Source organism: Chiroxiphia lanceolata, chromosome 15 (assembly GCF_009829145.1).
Source record: "Chiroxiphia lanceolata isolate bChiLan1 chromosome 15, bChiLan1.pri, whole genome shotgun sequence".
Lineage (NCBI taxonomy): Eukaryota > Metazoa > Chordata > Aves > Passeriformes > Pipridae > Chiroxiphia > Chiroxiphia lanceolata.
Window position 1 is genome coordinate 2,625,960 of NC_045651.1, and position 19,182 is coordinate 2,645,141.

At 59.7% G+C, this 19,182-nt stretch overlaps 1 protein-coding gene across 1 annotated transcript in view; it reads right to left on the minus strand.

The window, feature by feature from the left end:
* LOC116794575 overlaps positions 1–19,182 on the minus strand; it is an 88,031-nt gene that overhangs the window by 22,596 nt on the left and 46,253 nt on the right.

Below are 19,182 nucleotides of genomic sequence, written 5' to 3' on the forward strand. Positions count from 1 at the left end.
TTGGGGACAGAGGGATAGACAATGTTGGGAGCATTGTCGTTCTCATCCAGGACGAACACATGAACCACAGCAGTGCTACTCAGCACAGGAGACCCAGCATCCTTCACCTCCACAGGCACCTGGAACACCTTGTCCTGCTCGTAATCCAGAGCTCGCACGGTGTAGATGGTGCCGTTGTCCTGGTCTATTCGGAAGTAGGTTGAGACGGGTACCTCCTGCATCCCATTATCCAGGATGGAGTAAGACAGCTTGGCATTGCTACCCTCATCAGGATCAGATGCTGACACTGAGAAGACAGAAGTTCCAGGAAGGGAGTTTTCCTGAACGTGAGCTGCATCAAAAGGGCTGGAGAAATTCGGGGCGTTATCATTCACGTCAGCAATGTGGAGGTAAAAGGTTTTTTGTGTGGCCCTCTGGGGGGACCCAGAATCCACAGCCCTCACCGTGATGTTGTATCCACTGGCCTTCTCCCGATCAAGGGGACCACTTGTGACCAGTGAGAAATGCTCTTTAAAAGATGACACCAGTTTAAACGGGAGCTCTTTTGCTATCTGCAGACGGACCTGCCCGTTGTCACCGGAATCGCTGTCCTTCACACCGATGAGGGCAATCACAGTGCCTGGGGTTGCATCCTCCTGCACTGGGCTGGAGACAGAAGTCAGCACAATCTCTGGGCTGTTATCGTTGATATCAATTAACTCCACTCGCAGGTGACAGTGGCCTTCCATGGCTGGGGATCCCTTGTCCCTGGCTCGAACCGCTAGCTCATAAGCACTGGATTCCTCATAATCCAGCAGGGCTTTGGTTCTGATCTCCCCTGTCCGGGGATCTAAGGAGAACAGCTTAGTGAATTTACCAGGTGCGTTATTGCTGGTTTTGAATGAATATTCCACATCCCCGTTGGGACCTTCATCCAGGTCGGTGACATTCAACTTGGTGACCAGAGTGCCCACTGGCACATTCTCCTCCAGGTGTACCTTGGATATGGGTGGGTCACAGACAGGAGGGTTGTCATTTGCATCCAGGATATGGATGGTAACCTTGGCAGTGCCAGATTTCACTGGATTCCCTCCATCCAGGGCTGTCAGTGTTAGATGATGAACAGGCACTTTCTCTCTATCCAGTGCTTTTTCAAGTACAATCTCAGGCATTTTAACACCATCCCCTCTCACATTGATGCTCAGGGCAAAATGCTTGCTGGGGCTGAGCTCATAGGTGGAGATGGAGTTGGAGCCCATATCCGGGTCTTCTGCTACCTCCAAGGGTAGCCGAGTCCCAGGGTTGGCTACCTCAGTGATCTCCAGCACCACCTCCGGCTTGGGGAACTGGGGCGCGTTGTCGTTCACATCGAGGACGTCCACCTCAACACGGTGGAGCTGGAGGGGGTTCTCCATGACGAGTTGGAGGTGCAGGGAGCACGTGGGGCTCTGCCCACACAGTGCCTCCCGGTCCAGCCTGCTGTCGAGGAGCAGCACACCTGCCGCCAGGTCCACCTGGAAGTGCCGCTGCCCACCCTCGCTCACCAGGCGCAGGTTGCGGGCGGCCAGGCTCCGCACCTCCACCCCTAGGTCCTTGGCCAGGTCGCCCACAGAGAAGCCCGGCTCTCGATCCTCGGGCACGGAGTAGTGGAGCTGGGCGCAGCTGGGAGCCGCCAAGCAGGAGAGAGCTGCGAGCAGCAGCGGGAGCTGCCATGGCAAACTCCGTCCCGCGAGCATCCCGTGCCGGGTGTGCGAACGGAGCCGCGCGGAGCGGAGCGGCGGCGGCTCCGCGCAGCCTCCCCCGCCTCCCCGCCCCCGCTGCCGGCCCCGGCCGCCGGAACCCCCGCGCCCCGGGGGGGTCCGAGCGGGCTGTGCAGGGAGGAAGCCGCCGCCGGAGCCGCCGGAGCCGGACAGGGAAGGATGGAGGGGGCGGGGGGGGGGCGAGCGCAGCCCGGCCGGATGAACCGCTTCTCGGTACGCAAAGACACACAAAGTCGGCGAGCGGAGGGGATGGACCGAGTGACAGTTTTACGTCTCTCCACAGCCCCCTCCTCCTCCTCCTCCTCCTTTTTCTCTCCCTCCTCCTCCCCTTCTCCTTTTCACCGCCTTCCCCAAAATACGCACGGCGTAGCCCCCCCCATCCCCCGCCGCCGCCACTCCGCCCCCGCAGCGCCGGGAGGGCGCCGGGGACTCCCGGCAGCGGGAACCCCGCTCCGTCCTGCCCGGCTGCTGGCAGCGGGTACCGGCCGCACCCCCTGCCCAAAGCCAGCTGGGGGTCCCGCATCCCGAGCCGGCTCGGTGCCGAGCCCTGCACACACCGAGGCTGCAGTCAGGCTGGAGAACACACTCCCAAGCTCACCTCGCTGTACAGGGGAGGAGGATCCGCGGAGGGTTTCACAAACATGAACTCGCTGATATCCGAGACCGGCGAGAAGCAGGAGCGGTAACGCGGGGCGGGGGGAGCTGTTGCTGTCACCTGCACGCCCATCACGGTGTCCCCTTGCTTAGGCTCATAGTGCAAGTGCCCAAAAATGTGGCTGGGAGGGGGCTGAAGCGTGTTCACGCTCTCCACGCAGCAGCCCTGGTTGGCAGGTGCAGAGCCCCGCCGGAGGCACCGTACGCCCAGCACCGCCAGTCCCACCAGCGAGACGGTGGAGATGAGCACTAGGGATACAATCAGGTAAAGCGTGATAGTGGGCAATCCCCCACCGTCAGCAGCCCGACCCTCGGAGCCCTGCAGGGCCTCGGGACCCTTCTCCTCCACCAGCACCACCAGTGTGACGGCTGTGGAGAGTGGGGGCTCCCCGGCGTCCCGGACCACCACCAGCAGTTCGTGCGCAGAGGCGTCCGTGTCCTGCAGAGCCCGCGTGATCCGGACCTCCCCGGAACGCAGGGCCACGCTGAAAAGCCCCAGGTCTGTGGCTTCCACGAGGTGGTAGGATAGCCAGGCATTGCGCCCCGAGTCTGCATCTATTGCCACCACCTTGGTGATGAGAGCAGGAGGGGCAATGGAGGGGGAAATTCGGAACTGAGCAGCGGAGTCCTCCCCAGCCCTGGGGAAATGCACCTGTGGGGCATTGTCGTTCTGGTCCACTATAAAAACATGAACCAGCGTCCTGTTCCTCAGGGCCGGGGAGCCACCATCAGAGACCTCCACGTGGAACTGGAGATAGGTGGTTTGCTCATAGTCAAAAGGGAACTTGGCAGTGACCTGCCCACTCGTGGGATGTATGGAGAGGTAGCGAGTAGGATCCAGGCCTGGATCTGTCCCACCAGCTCGCAGGATGGAGTAGGAGAGGCGGGAATTCTGCTCCGAGTCAGGGTCAGCAGCAGAGACCGTAACCAGCACGCTGCCCACTGGATTGTTTTCTGCCACCAGCACTTCATAGGATCCTTGCTCAAACTGGGGAGCGTTGTCATTGACATCTGTCAGGGTGATTGGCAAGATGGTGTGGCGGGAGAGTGGGGGATTGCCCAGGTCCGAGGCAGAGATTGTGACATTGTAGTAGGCAACATGTTCCCGGTCCAAACGGGTGCTGGTTAGCAGCGAGTACTGGTGCTCGTAGTCCTTGCGCAGCTGGAAGGGAAGATCCGGAGACACGTGGCACAGGACCTTGCCCTGCTCCCCAGAGTCCCTGTCTCTGACGTGTATCACAGCCACCACTGTGCCCGGCAGGGCATCCTCACTCAGGGAGCTGGAGAAGGAGGTAAGAATGACCTCAGGTGCGTTGTCATTCACATCAGTGACTTCCACCACCACGCTGCAGTGCTCCTCCATCGTGGGCGACCCCATGTCCTTGGCCTCCACTTCGATCTCGTACACCGTCGCCTCCTCGAAGTCCAGGTTGCCCTGGACACGAATCTCCCCAGTTTGCTCATCGATGGCGAAGATCTGGCGTAAGGCAGCCGAGTTGTGGCTGCTGAGGGAGTAGCGGATGTCTCCGTTGGGTCCTTCGTCCACATCGGTGGCATTTAACTTCACCACGAGGGTGCCCAGCGGCGAGTTCTCCACCAAACGGGCTCCATAGGATGGTCTGTCAAAGACAGGGTGGTTGTCATTGGCATCCAGGACCTGAATAGTGATGCGTATCTTGCTGGACTGTGGGGGAGAGCCCCCGTCTTCAGCAGTCAGGACCAAGTGATGGAAAGCTCTGAATTCCCGATCCAGGGCCCGCTCCAACACCAGCTCAGGGAACTTCCCACCATCAGTGCGCGCCTTCACGTTGAGGTTGAAGTTGTCATTGGCACTCAGGTGATAGGTCTGCAAGGTGTTGGTGCCCACGTCAGGGTCCTGGGCAGGCTGGATGGGGAAGCGGGCACCCAGAGACGCCAGCTCGTAGATGCGCAGGGAAACCTCCTCACTGGGGAACTCCGGGGGGTTGTCATTGATATCCAGGATCTCCACCTCAATGCGGTAAAACTCCACTGGGTTCTCGATGGCAAGTTTCAAGTGGAGGAAGCAGCGTGGGTTCTGCCCGCAGAGCTGCTCCCGGTCTATCCGCTCGCTGACCATTATAACACCGGTGTTCACGTTGACAGAGAAGTACTGGGAATCCGAATCAGACAGTACCTGCAGATTAGCTGCCGCCAGCTTCGCCACATCGGTGCCCAGGTCCTTCGCGATATTGCCCACAAAGGCACCCCGGGTGAGCTCCTCCGGGATGCTGTACCGGATCTGAGCGGAGGAGCTGTGCAAGAACAAACAGAAGGAGAAGACACGCGGCAGCCCCAGGGACCGGCGCGCCTGCCCTGCCCTCGGCATCCTTGCCGGGTGGCCGGCCGGGCAGCGATGCCCTCCGCGCCGGGGGCCGCGCTCAGCGCTCGCCGCTCCCATTCATTGTTTGGGGCGGACGCGGCTCGGCGGGGCGGGGCCGCGCCGGGGCCCGGCGCAGCCGCGCCGCCATTGGCTGCGGGCGCCGCGCCGCCCTCCAATGGGCGCGCCGCTCTGCCCGGACAGCAACACGGCGGCCAATCACGGCCCGCGGGCCGTTGCCGCGCGCCGCGAACCCGCGCGGCGGCTCCGCGCGCTCGGCGGGGCCGCGACCCCGCGGCCGCTCACCTGGGCGCGCTCCCGCGGCCGCTCACCTGGGCGCGCTCCCGCGGCGCGCCGCCGGCCGGCAGGACACACCCGCGGCCGCTCACCTGGGCGCGCTCCCGCAGCGTACCGCGGGCCGGCAGGACAGACCCGGGGCCGCTCACCTGGGCGCGCTCCCGCAGCGTGCCGCCGGCCGGCAGGACAGACCCGCGCTCCCTCGGCAAGGTCGCGGAGGGTGGGCAAGGCCGCAGGAAGGTGAAGTCGCTCCCCTCGGAGCCCTGGGAGAAGCAGGTGCTGTAGCACTGGGACTGGGTGTCGGTGGGTCGCAGCGTGACCTCCATGTACTTGAGGGTGCCGTCGGAGCTGAGCTGGAGCTTGGGGCTGGAGTGCTTGAAGAAGTCCCGGGAGGGCGACTCGCTGAGCCAGCAGCAGCAGTAGGGTGAGACAGCGGCGCGGCCCCTGCGCCGGAGGCATCTGGCGGCCAGGACGGTGACAGTGGCCAGTGCCACCGTGCTAACGGCTGCCAGCGCGATGATCAGGTAGAGGGTCAGGTCGGGCTTCTCCTTGGCACCAGCCAGGAAGTCCCGAGGCTTGTAGCTCTCCTCCGGGGCCGCCTCCTCCAGGGCCACAGTGATGGTGGCGGTGGTGGAGAGCGGTGGGTCACCGTTGTCCGTCACCTGGACAACGAGCTGCTGCACTGCCATGTCGCTGTCCTGGAAGGCACGTGCCGTCCGCACCTCCCCGGTGTGCAGAGACATGTGGAACAAGGAGGGGTCGGTGGACTGTGGTAACAGCCGGTACGAGAGCCAGGCGTTGTACCCGGCATCCGCATCCACCGCTGTCACCTTGGTGACCAGGGAGCCCGGTGGGACAGACAGCGGGACCCTCTGGGGTGCCGAGACATCGCTGTCACTGGCAGGGTGCAGGATGGTGGGGGGGTGGTCATTCTGGTCCAGCACAAAGATGTAGACAGTAACATTGGCATGGAGCGGGGGGGACCCCGAGTCCCGCACGGCCACAGAGACCGGCAGAACCTGCAGCTGCTCAAAGTCAAAGGTGCTCTGAGCGTAGAGGTTGCCATTGTCAGGGTTGATGTGGACAAAGGAAGAGATGGGGGAACCCTGCACTTGGCCGCTCACTATGGAGTAAACAAGCCGGGAATTATCCCCGTCGTCAGGGTCTGAGGCAGAGACAGTGCACAGCAGGGAGCCAGGCGGGTTGTTCTCCTCGAGAAAGGCATCGTAGGAGGGCTGCAAGAAGCGTGGGGGGTTGTCATTCACATCAGATATATTGAGGAGCAGTGTGAGTGTTGTGGTGAGGGCAGGAGACCCACCATCCCGGCCGATCAGCACCACTCGGTACTGTGAGGTGGACTCTCGGTCCAGGCTCTCCCGGGTGACCAGGGAGAAGTGGTTCTGAAGGGACCTGATGGCAAAAGGCACATCAGGGGAGATCTGCAAGCTCACATCCCCATTGGCCCCTGAGTCTCGGTCCCGGACATTGAAGAGCCCCACGACAGTCTCTGGTGGGGTGTCTTCTGGCACTGGATTCAGCAGGGAGGTGAGCAGCACCTCTGGGGGGTTGTCATTGGCATCCTCCACTTGCACCTGCAGAACACAATTGCCCTCCATCTCTGGGACCCCTCCATCGTGGGCTCGCACATAGATCTCATAGAAAGGTGATTCCTCAAAGTCCAGGGCCCCACTCACCCGGACCTCACCACTGTGGGGATCCAGGGAGAAGAGCCTCCGCACCGAGTCGGAGGTGTGAACCCCGAAGGAGTACTGTGTCTCCCCATTGGGACCCTCGTCGGGGTCAGACGCGTTGATCCGGAGGAGCAGGGCCCCCACAGGTGTGTTTTCCGGGACTCGCACCTTGTACGTGGTGCGGTCACAGGTGGGAGCGTTGTCATTGACATCCAGGACCAGGACTGTTATCTGTGCCGTGCCAGAGCGGGCTGGGCTTCCCCCGTCCACGGCCGTCAGCACCAGCTGCAGTTCTGGCTGCTCCTCCCGGTCCAGGGCACGCTCCAGCACCAGCTCCGGGAAGAGTTTGCCATCCGGCTGCTGCTTGACATCCAGGGAGAAGTGGGAGTTCGGGCTCAGCCTGTAGGAGCTCACAGCATTAGTGCCCACATCGGGGTCCTGAGCACTCTCCAGGGGGAAGCGCGCGGCCACCGTGGCAGACTCGGCGATGCGCAGGGTGCGCTGAGCGGCGGGGAAGCTCGGGGAGTTGTCGTTCACATCCAGGATCTCCACTTCCAGGCGGAAGAGCTGCAGGGGGTTCTCTGTCAGCACCTGCACCGACAGCACGCAGCTGGCAGCTGCTCCGCACAGACGCTCCCGGTCCAGCCGCTGGCTCACCACCAGCGTGCCGCTGTCCAGGCGCACGGAGAAGTGGCGCGAGCTCTCCTCGGAGCCCAGGCGCAGCCTGCGACCCGGCAGCTCCTCCACCTTCAAGCCCAGGTCCCGGGCCATGTTCCCCACCACAGTTCCCACCTCTGACTCCTCAACCACCGAGTAGTGGATCTGCCCGGAGACCCGGCCCCAGCCGCAGAGCAAAAACAAACTCAGTACTTGCCATTTCCAGGCGGGTCGCTGGAGGCTGACACTCTCCATGTCCGTGCGCGTCTGGCCCGGGACACAGCAGGCACTGAGGAACTGCGATAAAATCCCTGGGTCTCTCTTCCACGGCTTGGAAAACAGCTCCGGGGCTCCGGCAGGCTGCGGCTCCGGCTGTCAGCCTCCGAGCAGAGGGGGTGGGCTGGGGGAGGGGAACTGAATCACAGCCCCAGCGCGGAGGTGGGAGGGAGGGGGGCTGGGGGGAGAAGCAGATTTCCCCCCCTCGCTTCAGATCAGCGCCCAATTGGCCGAGAGCTCCGTCCCCTCTCGGCCAGCAGTGGCTCCGGAGGTGAGGGAAGCAGGGGCCTGAGCCGGCAACAGCGGGGCTGCCACCCCCGGCCTCCCCTCTGCCAGCCTGACTCACTTGCTCCGACAGCTCGCTTTGCGTTCACAGGGAAACTGCACGTCCTGGCAGCCTGGAAGCTAGGTACAAACCCTCCCTGTGTGCTCCCCCTTCCACAATGGGGGCTTCACATCGTGCCCACACACAAAGGGCAGCTGTCAGGAACGCACGCCAAAGGACTTTTCATGCCTGATGAAAAGGTGCTTGTTAGAACCCTGAGGTGCCAAGGGCTCTTCTCCCACCCCTCTTCTCCCCCCCCAGCTAATGCTTTGGCTGCTGCCTGCACCCCATCATTGCCTCTCTGAGCGAGGCATCACTGGCACCAGTACCATCACCAGCCAGGAGATCTCGCACTGAAACAGGGATGCCCACCCCTGCCAGCCCACCTGAGGAGGGGGAGGCTGAAGGTAGGAAGGCAAAGACAGGTGAGCCATTCAAAGCCAGAATACAATTGCTGCCAAAGCACACCTGACTGGAACCCCTTCCTCACCCTGGGATGGGGAAGAGATCAGACTTGACAGTACCCAAATCACTTGCAAATACATAGAGACAGACAACAAGGCCACTAGAACACCACTGAATCACAACACCAGGTCAGGATGTCAGACTGGGAAGGAGGCCCAAGCCTCCCACCTGGCTGACACACATATTGACATTCTGCAGCAAACACAGTTTTGCAGCCCAGCAATCCGAGGACAAAAGCTGGGGTCTCGGCCTCCCCAGAGGGGAGCAAACTGTAGTTGCTTCCTCTCCCTGTCACTGAGGATGATGGCAAGCTGCAGGGTGTTAACTCAGCTCACATCCCTGCAGAAGCCTTGTGCAGTCACAGAATCATAGAATGGCCTGGGTTGGAAGGGACCTGAAAGATGATCTCATTACAACCCCCTGCCATGGGCAGGGACACCTTCCATAGACCAGGTTGTTCAGAGCTCTGTCTAACCTGGCCTTAAATACTTCCAGGGATGGGGCAGCCACAGCTTCTCTTTACAACCTGTGCCAGGGCCTCCCCACCCTCCCAGTAAAGAATTTATTCCTAATGTCTAATCTAAACCTACTCTCTGTCAGCTTGAAACCATTCCCTCATGTCCTGTCACTACATGCTCTTACAAAAAGTCCCTCTCCACCTTTCTGTCCCTGGTGCACTGAAGGCCACCCTGCCCTCTCCTGGGTGCACACAGACTCTGGGGTCTGCAGTGGTGTGGCAGGCAGGGGTCCTGCCTGGGACCCTGCCTGCCCCCACCACCTGGGCACCAAAGGGACCTGAGGGAACAGGTGAGAGAGGCTGAGGGGACCAGTGCCCGGCACAGTGGACGGTGACAGGGACACCATCCTTCTGGCAAGGACAGACACGGTGGAGGTGCTGCTTTCGAGGGTCCTCCCTCCCCTCTGCAGCACTTCCCTGCCTATTCCAAGAGCCGTGAGGCGGGACCACCCTGCTGCCAGTCAGGGAGAGACACAGCGAGGACTGGTGAGAACACTGCGCGGGTCCCACCTACTGCCCGCTCCGGAGGAGGGGAGAAGGCTTCCTTAAAGAGCCAGTGAAGCAAAACGCTGCATTGGCTCTTTAAGATTCCACAGGGATCTACAGAGACCAATAAAGGTACATACAGACCAATACATGTTTGGACGTACTTATTTTGGGGGTGCATCTTGCAGTGCCACCAGCAAGAAGCTGTCACAATAACCTTGACTCTGGAATGTGCCCTGTTCCCATTCCAGGGCCTCAGACAGCACAGGAGGGTGACAGACAATGCTGCCGGCAATACAGGGTGCTGTGCCCCTGGTAGTGGGTTTGGTGCTGCTGTGGTGCCTCAGCAGAAGCCCCCTGTGAAGCCCACACGATCTGGGAGAATCCACCCAGTGTCCCAAGATGGCTCAATCACCAAGGAGCTGGAGCAAGGGTTTCACACAGGGGATCCTGCTGCTGCTTGAGCCTGTCAAAGCCTGGGATAGGGACAGTGACAAGGCAGAAAGGGTATGGGGTGTCTAGGAAGGGTATGGGTGTCTAGGATGGACAAGGAAATGTTCCTCATTCCAGAGGGCCAGAGCTCACTCTGTGGAAGGGCTCCAACCCAGACAACCCAGGGATCACTGGAGGTCCTGCAGAGTAGGATCCCTCATGGCAGGACACACTGCCTGCACAGACAGGGCCAACACCCTCCCCTCTGCATCAGTTTTGGGGGCTGGCTGTGTCCTGCAAAGCAAAGCAAAGAGGTGTAAAGCCTTTGCAGGCTTGACACGGGCTATTGTCACCACAAAGACTGAAAATCCAGGGCTCAGTGCCAGCCCAGCTGATTTCTCACTGCCAGTGCCTTTCCAGTGTAGTACTGGGGAGTAGGAGAGAGGCATGGCTAGGGCTCAGGCTTACTGCCTGCCTGGTGTCACCTCCTTCCACCCCACTCTCAAACAACTTGCTGCCCCCACCCCCAGAGGCATCTTGCCAGGACCCTTTGGTCGAGGGGACATCCTTGTCCCCAACCTGAGCACAGCCTGCACAGTGCACAGGAACACTTGCTCCTGCAGCTGCTGCAGCCATTCCCACCTGCCAGAAACCAGAAGTGCTGAGTCTGAGCAGTGACGCAAGCAGGGGGGGGGGGGGGGGAAGGGAAAAAAAAGGCATAAAATAATTCTGAGAGGTTTCTGCCTCCGTCTGTAATTTGGCCACACTGAGCAGGCGGCACACGCAGCCTCACACCCGTGCACAGCTTCCGCTGCACCTCACTTCCTTCTGCTCTGAGGAGCCGGTCGCTCTCACTCACAGCCTCCCAGGAAGGACAAATCACCAGCACCAGCCACCTTGGAAACCCACCAGATCCACCACCACCCCCATCCACTGGATCCATTACCGGGCCTCCCCTCTGAGGATTGAAGCACTCCTGTAATTGAAAGCTTTCCAATTAAGCTGCACAATTCCCATCGGGAAAGAAGCACAGGAGCTGCCTGCCATGCACAAATGCCTTCCTGCCTGCAGTTTGCTCAGTCAGGACATCAGACATCACCCAGAGGTAGCATATTACAAACCATGCAGAGCTTATAATACGGTTTTTGAACAACATCTGAGAGGAGGACTCCCCATTCTGCTCAGAGCCACAGTCCAGCTCAGTGGAGCCCTGCAAGCAACTGGGACAATCTGCAGTCCCACACCTCCACCCTGAAGCAAACACCATCACAGAGCTTCCATGGAAACAAAACCAGAAGCATCAGGAGTCAAACATGAGGAGCAGCACGGATGGGAGGGATGCTCTGTGGCCACGGTCTGTCACACAGAGGAACCACCATCATCCTTCAGCTTTGTGTGCTACACTGTGGGTAGTGACACCCTGGTCCCCCACCGGCAGCTGGTGGCTCCCAGCCCCCTTTGCACCACCACCTCTTCAGTTTCCCCCAAGGGCACAATGCAGAGACACTGTGTTCCCAGCAGTACAAGTGCTCCCCTCGGCTCTCCTATTGCAAAGGGAAGGAAATACCATCAGCAACAAACTTTGTGCCAAGGATTTACAAGTGGTTGCAAGCTGACCTCCGGCTCCACCGGTTACTCACGCAAGGCGTACCCAAAACTGCATCCAAAAGACATGTCTGCCAACCTGGGCAAACTGACTCACTTGATCCCGCTCAGCACAGTGCAAATGTCACTGACACTCAGGACAGCTCATGTGACTCCAAAGAAGACCTGTTCAGCCATAGCTGACCACTCTGTACAGGCACGGCGCGACTGGACATCCCTCCCAACCCCAACACGCCACCAAACACGTACGGCACAAATGAACCGTGGCTCTGCCCGGTGCTGGGAGATGCCAAGGAAGGAGCTACGTTACCTCGGCAGGTGCAGGGAGCCGGCTGGCAGTGCCCACGATCTGGTGGTACAGCCCTGGCTCACCATTCCTTATGGTGCTCTGACGGCTCCCCAGGGGGCTGGAAGTGAAGGGCTTTTTACACAGGAGATCACTCTGGCGAGAGTCCGTGGTGAGATAGACCTGGTGGTAGAAGTTGGGTGGCGTGAAGCCACCCCGCACAGCATCAATGTGGTGGAAGGGCCCTGGTGTCCTGTATGTGGTACTCCTGGAGCTGTTGAACAGCTCCTTTGACTGCCTCCACTTGTAGCACTTGAAGATGCCCACAGACAATATGGTGATGAAGAAGGCTGCTGAGACCAGAATCACAGCCAGGATGAGATAGAAAGTCACATGTTTCCTGGGGTCATTGGCAGGTGCCACATCAGCGAGGTCAGTGAGCACCTCCTTGACCATCTCGGCCACAGAGATGGACACAGTGGCAGTGGTGGACAGCACGGGCTCCCCGTGGTCTTTCAGCAGGATGACTAACGTGTGCTGAGGAGGGTCATCCTCGCGGAGCTGGCGGGCCGTGAAGATGTCCCCAGTGTGCAGCCCAACTGAGAAGAGGCTGGGGTCGGTGGCCTGCAACAGGGTATAGGAGATCCAGGCATTGTACCCTGCATCTGCATCCACCGCCACCACCTTGGTGACCATGTGCCCGGCAGGAGTGCCGGGTGCCACCACATCGGGATAGGTGGCGGAGCTGTTGGGGTGGGGGTACAGCACGGTTGGGGCATTGTCATTGACGTCAGTGACAAACACACTGACTGAGACATTAGTGGCCAGAGGCGGAAAGCCGCCGTCCTGGACCTGTACCATCATGCTGAACTCCACCTGGTCCTCGTAGTCCAGGGAGGTGAGCAGGTAGAGGGTGCCGTTCTCCCGGTTGATGGAGAAGAGGTGGCCTACAGTGGAGTCACCCTGCAAAAGGCTATAGGAGAGGTGGGCATTGCGCCCAAGGTCTGGATCTGTGGCGCTCACATTAAGGATGGGAATGCCAGGCATGTTGTTCTCCAGAACATACACATCGTAGGAGTCCTGGGAAGACTTGGGAGCATTGTCATTGACATCTGACACCTGCACCAGGATGTGTTTTACTGCTGACAAGGGTGGTGAGCCCGAGTCCCTGGCTGTGATAGTGATGTTATACTCCGATGCCTTTTCCCTGTCCAGAGCTCCTTCTGTTTTCAGTGTGTAGTAGTTTTTGAGTGAGGAAGTGAGCATGAACGGGATCCCAGGGGAAATGAAGCAGTTCACCTGGCCGTTGTCATGGGAGTCTGAGTCTGTTACACTCAGCAGAGCTACGACTGTCCCTGGAGCTGCATCTTCAGGCACAGGGCTGTACACAGAAGTCACTGTCACCTCTGGAGCATTGTCATTCACATCCACAACTTCCACCAGCACTTTGCAATGAGCCACACCAGGAACGACTCCCTTGTCTTTAGCCTGTAAGTAAATCTCATACAGCTTCGCTTCCTCATAGTCCAGCTGTCCCTTGACCCTCAACTCCCCTGTGGCCGAGTCCAGAGCAAAGAGTTCCCGTACTTTGGCGGGGGTGTGGCTGCTGAAGGAATAGACGATGTCTCCATTGGGCCCATCATCCAGATCATATGCACTGATCCTGGCGACCAGAGTTCCGCTGGGCGTGTTCTCCCTCACACTTGCCTTGTAAGTGGACTGGTTGAAGACCGGGGCATTATCGTTGGCATCTACGACGTCAATGTGGATCTGCACATGGGCCGACCGTGGTGGGCTGCCTCCATCCAGCGCAGTCAAGACCAAATTCAGCTCCTTCTGCTCCTCCCTGTCCAGCTCCTTCTCTAGCACCAGTTCCGCGTACTTGCTGCCATCCACCCTCGTCTGCACGTCGAGCGCAAAGTTCGGGTTGGCGCTGAGCTGGTAGGTCTGCAAAGAGTTAATTCCCACATCGGGGTCTTGTGCGCTCTCTAGCGGGAAGCGCGCTCCTGCCGCCACAGACTCACTGATTTCCAGCCTCGCCTGGCTGCTGGGAAAAACCGGGTCGTTGTCATTGATGTCCTGGATCTCTACGGTGCCGCTGTACAGCTCCAGCGGGTTTTCCACCACGATCTCAAAGCTGAGGGAGCAGGGAGAGAGCGCGCCACAGAGCTCCTCCCGGTCTATCCGCTCGCTCACCAGCAGCGCCCCGCTCGTCAGATCCACCCCGAAGTACTTCTTGTTGCCGCCGGACACCACCCGCAGTCGGCGTCCCGGCAGCCGCCCGAGGTCCAGCGCCAGGTCGGCTACCACATTCCCCACCGCGGAGCCTCTCCGCGCCTCCTCGGGAATCGCATAGCGAATCGCGGCGGAAACCCAGTCGGAAACGCCGAACAAAAGCAAGAGGCTCAGTACCTGCCCCGTCGTCACCCCGCGGCTCCTTACAGCAACGCCGTTCATCGCACAGGACGGCCGCGCTCTCCGCTTCGCCCCCCCGCCCCGGCTAGAAATCCTCAGCTCTCCCCGTCATGCCGCTGCCCAGCGGCCCCGGGAAGCGGCGGCGGCGGCGGGGAGCCGGGCATTGCTCGGCGGGCTCGGCGGTGACTCACTCCCAGAGTCTCTCTGAGACCGTCTGCGCCTCATCCCGGCTCCGAGCGGGGCCGGGCCGCCAGTTCCCCCCCGCTCCATCATTGGCCGACAGCGGCACACAGAGTCCCGGCCAATAACTGCACAGAGCGCAGGGCTCCAAAGCCCCTCCGCGGGGCCGCCGCCGCCGCCGAGCCCCGCCGGAGGGAGAACGGCGACCCCGGCCCGAGGACAGCGGGGCTGGAGCCGGCAGAACCTGAAGGGAGAGCACAGCCCTGACAGAACCCCCGCTATAAGGACAGGCGGGCTGGGAGAGCGCTGGCAGGGGCAGGGTAGATGGGGCACGGGGGCTGCGTGTGCGGGCAGGAAGGTGTAAGAGTTGGCGGAGAGGATGACGCCAAAAAGGGCGATACGGAGACGTAGGGTCTTTGGTGTGTGTTTGTGTCCTGGGAACACCTCGTTAGAATGAGGTAGAGGAAGTAAGAAGGGGAGGTGGAGCAGGCGGGAGGAGAAGTGGGGAGGGTCGTCCGGGGTATGCAGGGCGCCGAGGGGGAGCCAGTACAGGCACCAGCTTCCAGTGTCCCTCAGGACCTTCTGGATACCGGTCATCCCACCCAAGTGCTTGGTTAGCCCCTTCCTGACATCCCACGGAGTCGCGACGTGGCGGCTCAGTGTGTCACCAAAGCAGCGTCGCCGGCACAGAGACGACACTGATTTCGTGCTGCTGAGTTACGAGCAGCTCCTCCGGCTGCAGCACAGAGTCACGCCGCGGGGAGGCTCCCGCCGCAGGATTCCAAGGAGCACCGTCCCTCCTGCGGGATCCCCACCGCCACCACTATCCCAGCAGGCATCTTTCCCGACAAATCGTAAAAATCTAGGTTTAATACGCCCTCCTGCGCTCGTCACCTCCCAGCTCGCTCCCTGGTACCCTTTTCCACCAGTCAGACTCAGGGAAATCACGGTCTGCGACATATAGGCTCACCGGGGCCGGGAATGGATCCCGTTCCCGTTCAGCAAAGCCCAGCAGGTCACGGCACCGTGTAGACCACGGCACCGGCAGTTCCTGGGCGAAAATCAGCCATTTCCTGAGCTGCCTGTCTGCCTTTGGGGTTGTTGCTGTCATCAACAACCCGTGATACTCAGAGTTTTCCGACTTCTCGCGCACCCCTACTGATAAAAAGACCCCAATTTCGGCCCTCGTTGTCCGACACTCGCACAACTGCTCAGCTGTCACGGTGTAATGGGAAGGGGACGAGCAAGTTTGATAAGGGAGCGCCAGGAGCCCTGTCAAAACCTGGCTGTGACACAGCGTCCAGATGTGTCTTCCCACAGCCGAGGCTGCTAAAGAAGGGACAGCGATGTCCGTGAAATAAACCGAACTTGAAATCACCTCCCACGTGTTCATTCGCTTCTTTTAAAGCTCTGCGGAAGCGGTTGGGAAACGTTGTGGCTGGTTATTTGTTACCCCGCTACTTGTAGTGGCTCAGCTCGTTGTGTAGGGGCTGCAAATCACCCGCACCAACGTGGGAGACACGACATTCGCCAGAGCGAGAATGACCTCGACTCTGTCGCGTGTCCTCGCCCCGCACAATTCTAATAACTGCCGTGAGCACACGGGATCCACCCAGAGATGAAAAATTTCTGCGCTTATATGAAGACAGCAATATCAAATGAGTCGGCGCAGTCCGTCTTCTCCACATGCTCAGCTATTTCCTTTTCTACTTATCAATCATTGCCAAAAGATAAACCTTATCAGCGCTATTTATCATTCTTATCACTAGCCCGCAGAATGTGAGAGAAGTGTAACGTTCGCACCGATAAAATCCAATGTTAGTCATCTAACGTTCCCAGAGCACTTCTTTTCTCATAGGCAACCAAATCCGAATTATCTTTTTCTTACACATAATCTAAACCAAAGAAAATCCCCTGTGCTCTTCTAGACAAATCTTTAAACAGCCTTCAGCGGCTTATTTTCTCTGAAAGAAGCTCTGAACCCTTTTTCCAAACACTGCCCATTTCGTGTCTTTCCTAAACTCGGTTTACCGAACAATTTCTCTAACGTGGGGACCACCGTTCTCAAGTAATTTCCCTCCATACGATTGCACACACTCGTATGCAGAGTACCTTGTTCGTTTAATCCCAGCAGCAGCGGGACACCCAAACAACGGAGAGATGAGTACAGCGAAGAGGTCTCGGGAACGGCATGGAAGGCTGAACATTTCCACCTACATATTTCGATTAATCTGGAGCCCTTATGTCTCCTCCACCTTGATGGGAAGCTCAAATATTGCAGACGACGCTTCAAAGCGCCTGAAAGCAGCGTTTGCAGGGAGAGGAGTGGAAACCTAGGACAGCTAAGGGGAAAGACGCTTTCCACAGCACCAGGAATTCTTTCAAGGACGGGTTCAAGCCAAGTCCCAGCCTAAGACACTCTGGCATTATTCGAATAGAGCTTGAAAGGAAGGCAGAGAACTACGGAATTACTCCCTCACTGAGTGAACACGTGGATATAGACACATCATTATCACATGAAACCGCTTAAATGTGGCAGAGACAATTGGTGTAGTCGCTAGATCAAGGTGAAAGGGTTGTCTCAGCTTCAGACCCCACGACACTTTTGTCCCCTCTCCATCCCGTGTCCATCCCACCACTACGGTTCGGTGAAACTCGCACCTGTCCTCTCCAGGACAGAGAAGTACTAACAACATTGCAAAAATCGGGGCAATATCGTCAGTTCGCAGATAAGACTGGCCGGTTCAAAAGGATCAGTCGATGTCACACACACACACCCCCCACACCCATTCACACCCCAACGTCCCTGAGCTACTGAGCAGTGCGCCAGGAAGCGACTATGAGCTCTGCCGGTGGCCCACTAATCCCCGACAGCAGAAGAGAGAAAAAAGAATCACAGAATCACAGAGTCAATTGGGTTGGAAAAGATCTCTGAGATCATGGAGTCAACCTATGACCTAACACCACCTTGTCAACTAGACCATGGCACTCAGTGCCACATCCAGTCTTTTCTTAAACACCTCCAGGGATGGTGAATCCACCACCTCCCTCGGGAGCTCATTCCAATGCCCAGTCACTATTTCTGTGTAGAATTTCTTCCTAATGTCCAATCTAAACCTCCCCTGCTGCAGTTTAAGATTGTGCACTCTTGTCCTACTGCTGGTTGACTGGAAGAAGAGACCAACCCCCACCTGGCTACAACCTCCTTTCAGGTTGTTGTAGAGAGCGATAAGGTCTCCCCTGAACTTTCTCCTCTCCAGGCTAAACAACCCCACCTCCCTCACCCTCTCCCCATAGGACCTGTGCTCCAGACCCTAAGAAGATTCACACAAGCCCACAGAGAAAAACCTTAAGTCAGAAGCTCACCTGGTCCGAGCTCCCGGGGCTGGGAGGGTCCTTCCCGGCCGGAGTGCCTGAGCCGGGTTCACAGGCGAGGAGACGAGCAGACAGTGCTGCAGTCCCTGGTCTCAAAAATGTAAAGTCTTTCTGCCCCGACTCGGAGGCTAAACACACTTCGTAGGAGTAGGGCAAGGGCAGCGTGCTGCTGCAGTAGTTGTACGGTGCTTTTGAGCCAAGGCTGGAATACAGTTCCTTATCAGAAGTCAAAAAAATGGGAGGGCCCCTCGACCGTCGGCACTTAAAGAAAAATGCAAAAAAGACCGTGCAAACGAATAACAAGGACACTACAGAGAGTGACACTAAGAGAATGAGATTTAGATCAGACGTCAGCTCGGACACATCGTCTCTGTCGCTCAGCTCCGGCAGCGCCTCCTGCAAGCTCTCGGCCAGCACCACGTGCAGCGTGGCCGTGGCCGACAGCGCCGGCTCGCCGTGGTCCTTCACCACGGCCACCAGGCGCTGCTTGGCCGCGTCCCTCTCCGACACGGCCCGCGCCGTGCGCACCTCGCCGCTCTGCAGCCCCACGCGGAACAGCGCCGGCTCCGACGCCTGCACCAGCTCGTACGACAGCCACGCGTTGCGCCCCGCGTCCGCGTCCACCGCCACCACCTTGCCCACCAGGTAGCCGGCCGACGCCGAACGCGGCACCACCTCGAAGGCCGAACCCGCCGAGCCCGGCGACGCCGCTCCCGATGCCGGCGGCGGGTAGAGCACCCGCGGCGCGTTGTCGTTCTGGTCGAGCACGAAGACGCGCACCGTGGCCGTCGAGCTGCGCGCCGGCGACCCGCCGTCCTGCGCCCGCACGGCCACCGCGAACTCGCGGCACTGCTCGTAGTCCAACGAGCGCTGCGCGTACACCGCGCCGCTCCGCGCCTCCACCGACACCAGCGGCGCCGCGCCCGCCGCGCCCGCGCTGCCGCCCGACAGCCAGTAGCTCACGCGCCCGTTCGCGCCCGCGTCCGAGTCCCGAGCGACAACGCGCAACACCAGCGCGCCCACCAAGTTGTTCTCCCGCACGTACGCGCTGTACGACGCCTCCTCGAACACCGGCGCGTTGTCGTTCACGTCCGACACCTCCAGCACCAGCTCCCTGCTGCTCCACAGCGACGGGCTGCCCCGGTCCCGGGCCACCACCGTCACGCGGTGCTCGCACGCCTGCTCGCGGTCCAGCGCGCTCGCCGTCACCACCTTCGACGAGCCGCCCGACGACGCCACGAGCGACAGCGGCGCCTCTCCCGACAGCTCGCACGACACCTCACCGTTCTCGCCGGAGTCTGGATCATGGACGTTGAGGAGAGCAACGACCGTGCCGACCGGCGCGTCCTCGGGCACGGGGCTCGAAAGCGACAGAATCGTGATCTCGGGTGCGTTGTCGTTCACGTCCAGAACTTCCACCTTCACTTTGCAGTGCGCCACTAAA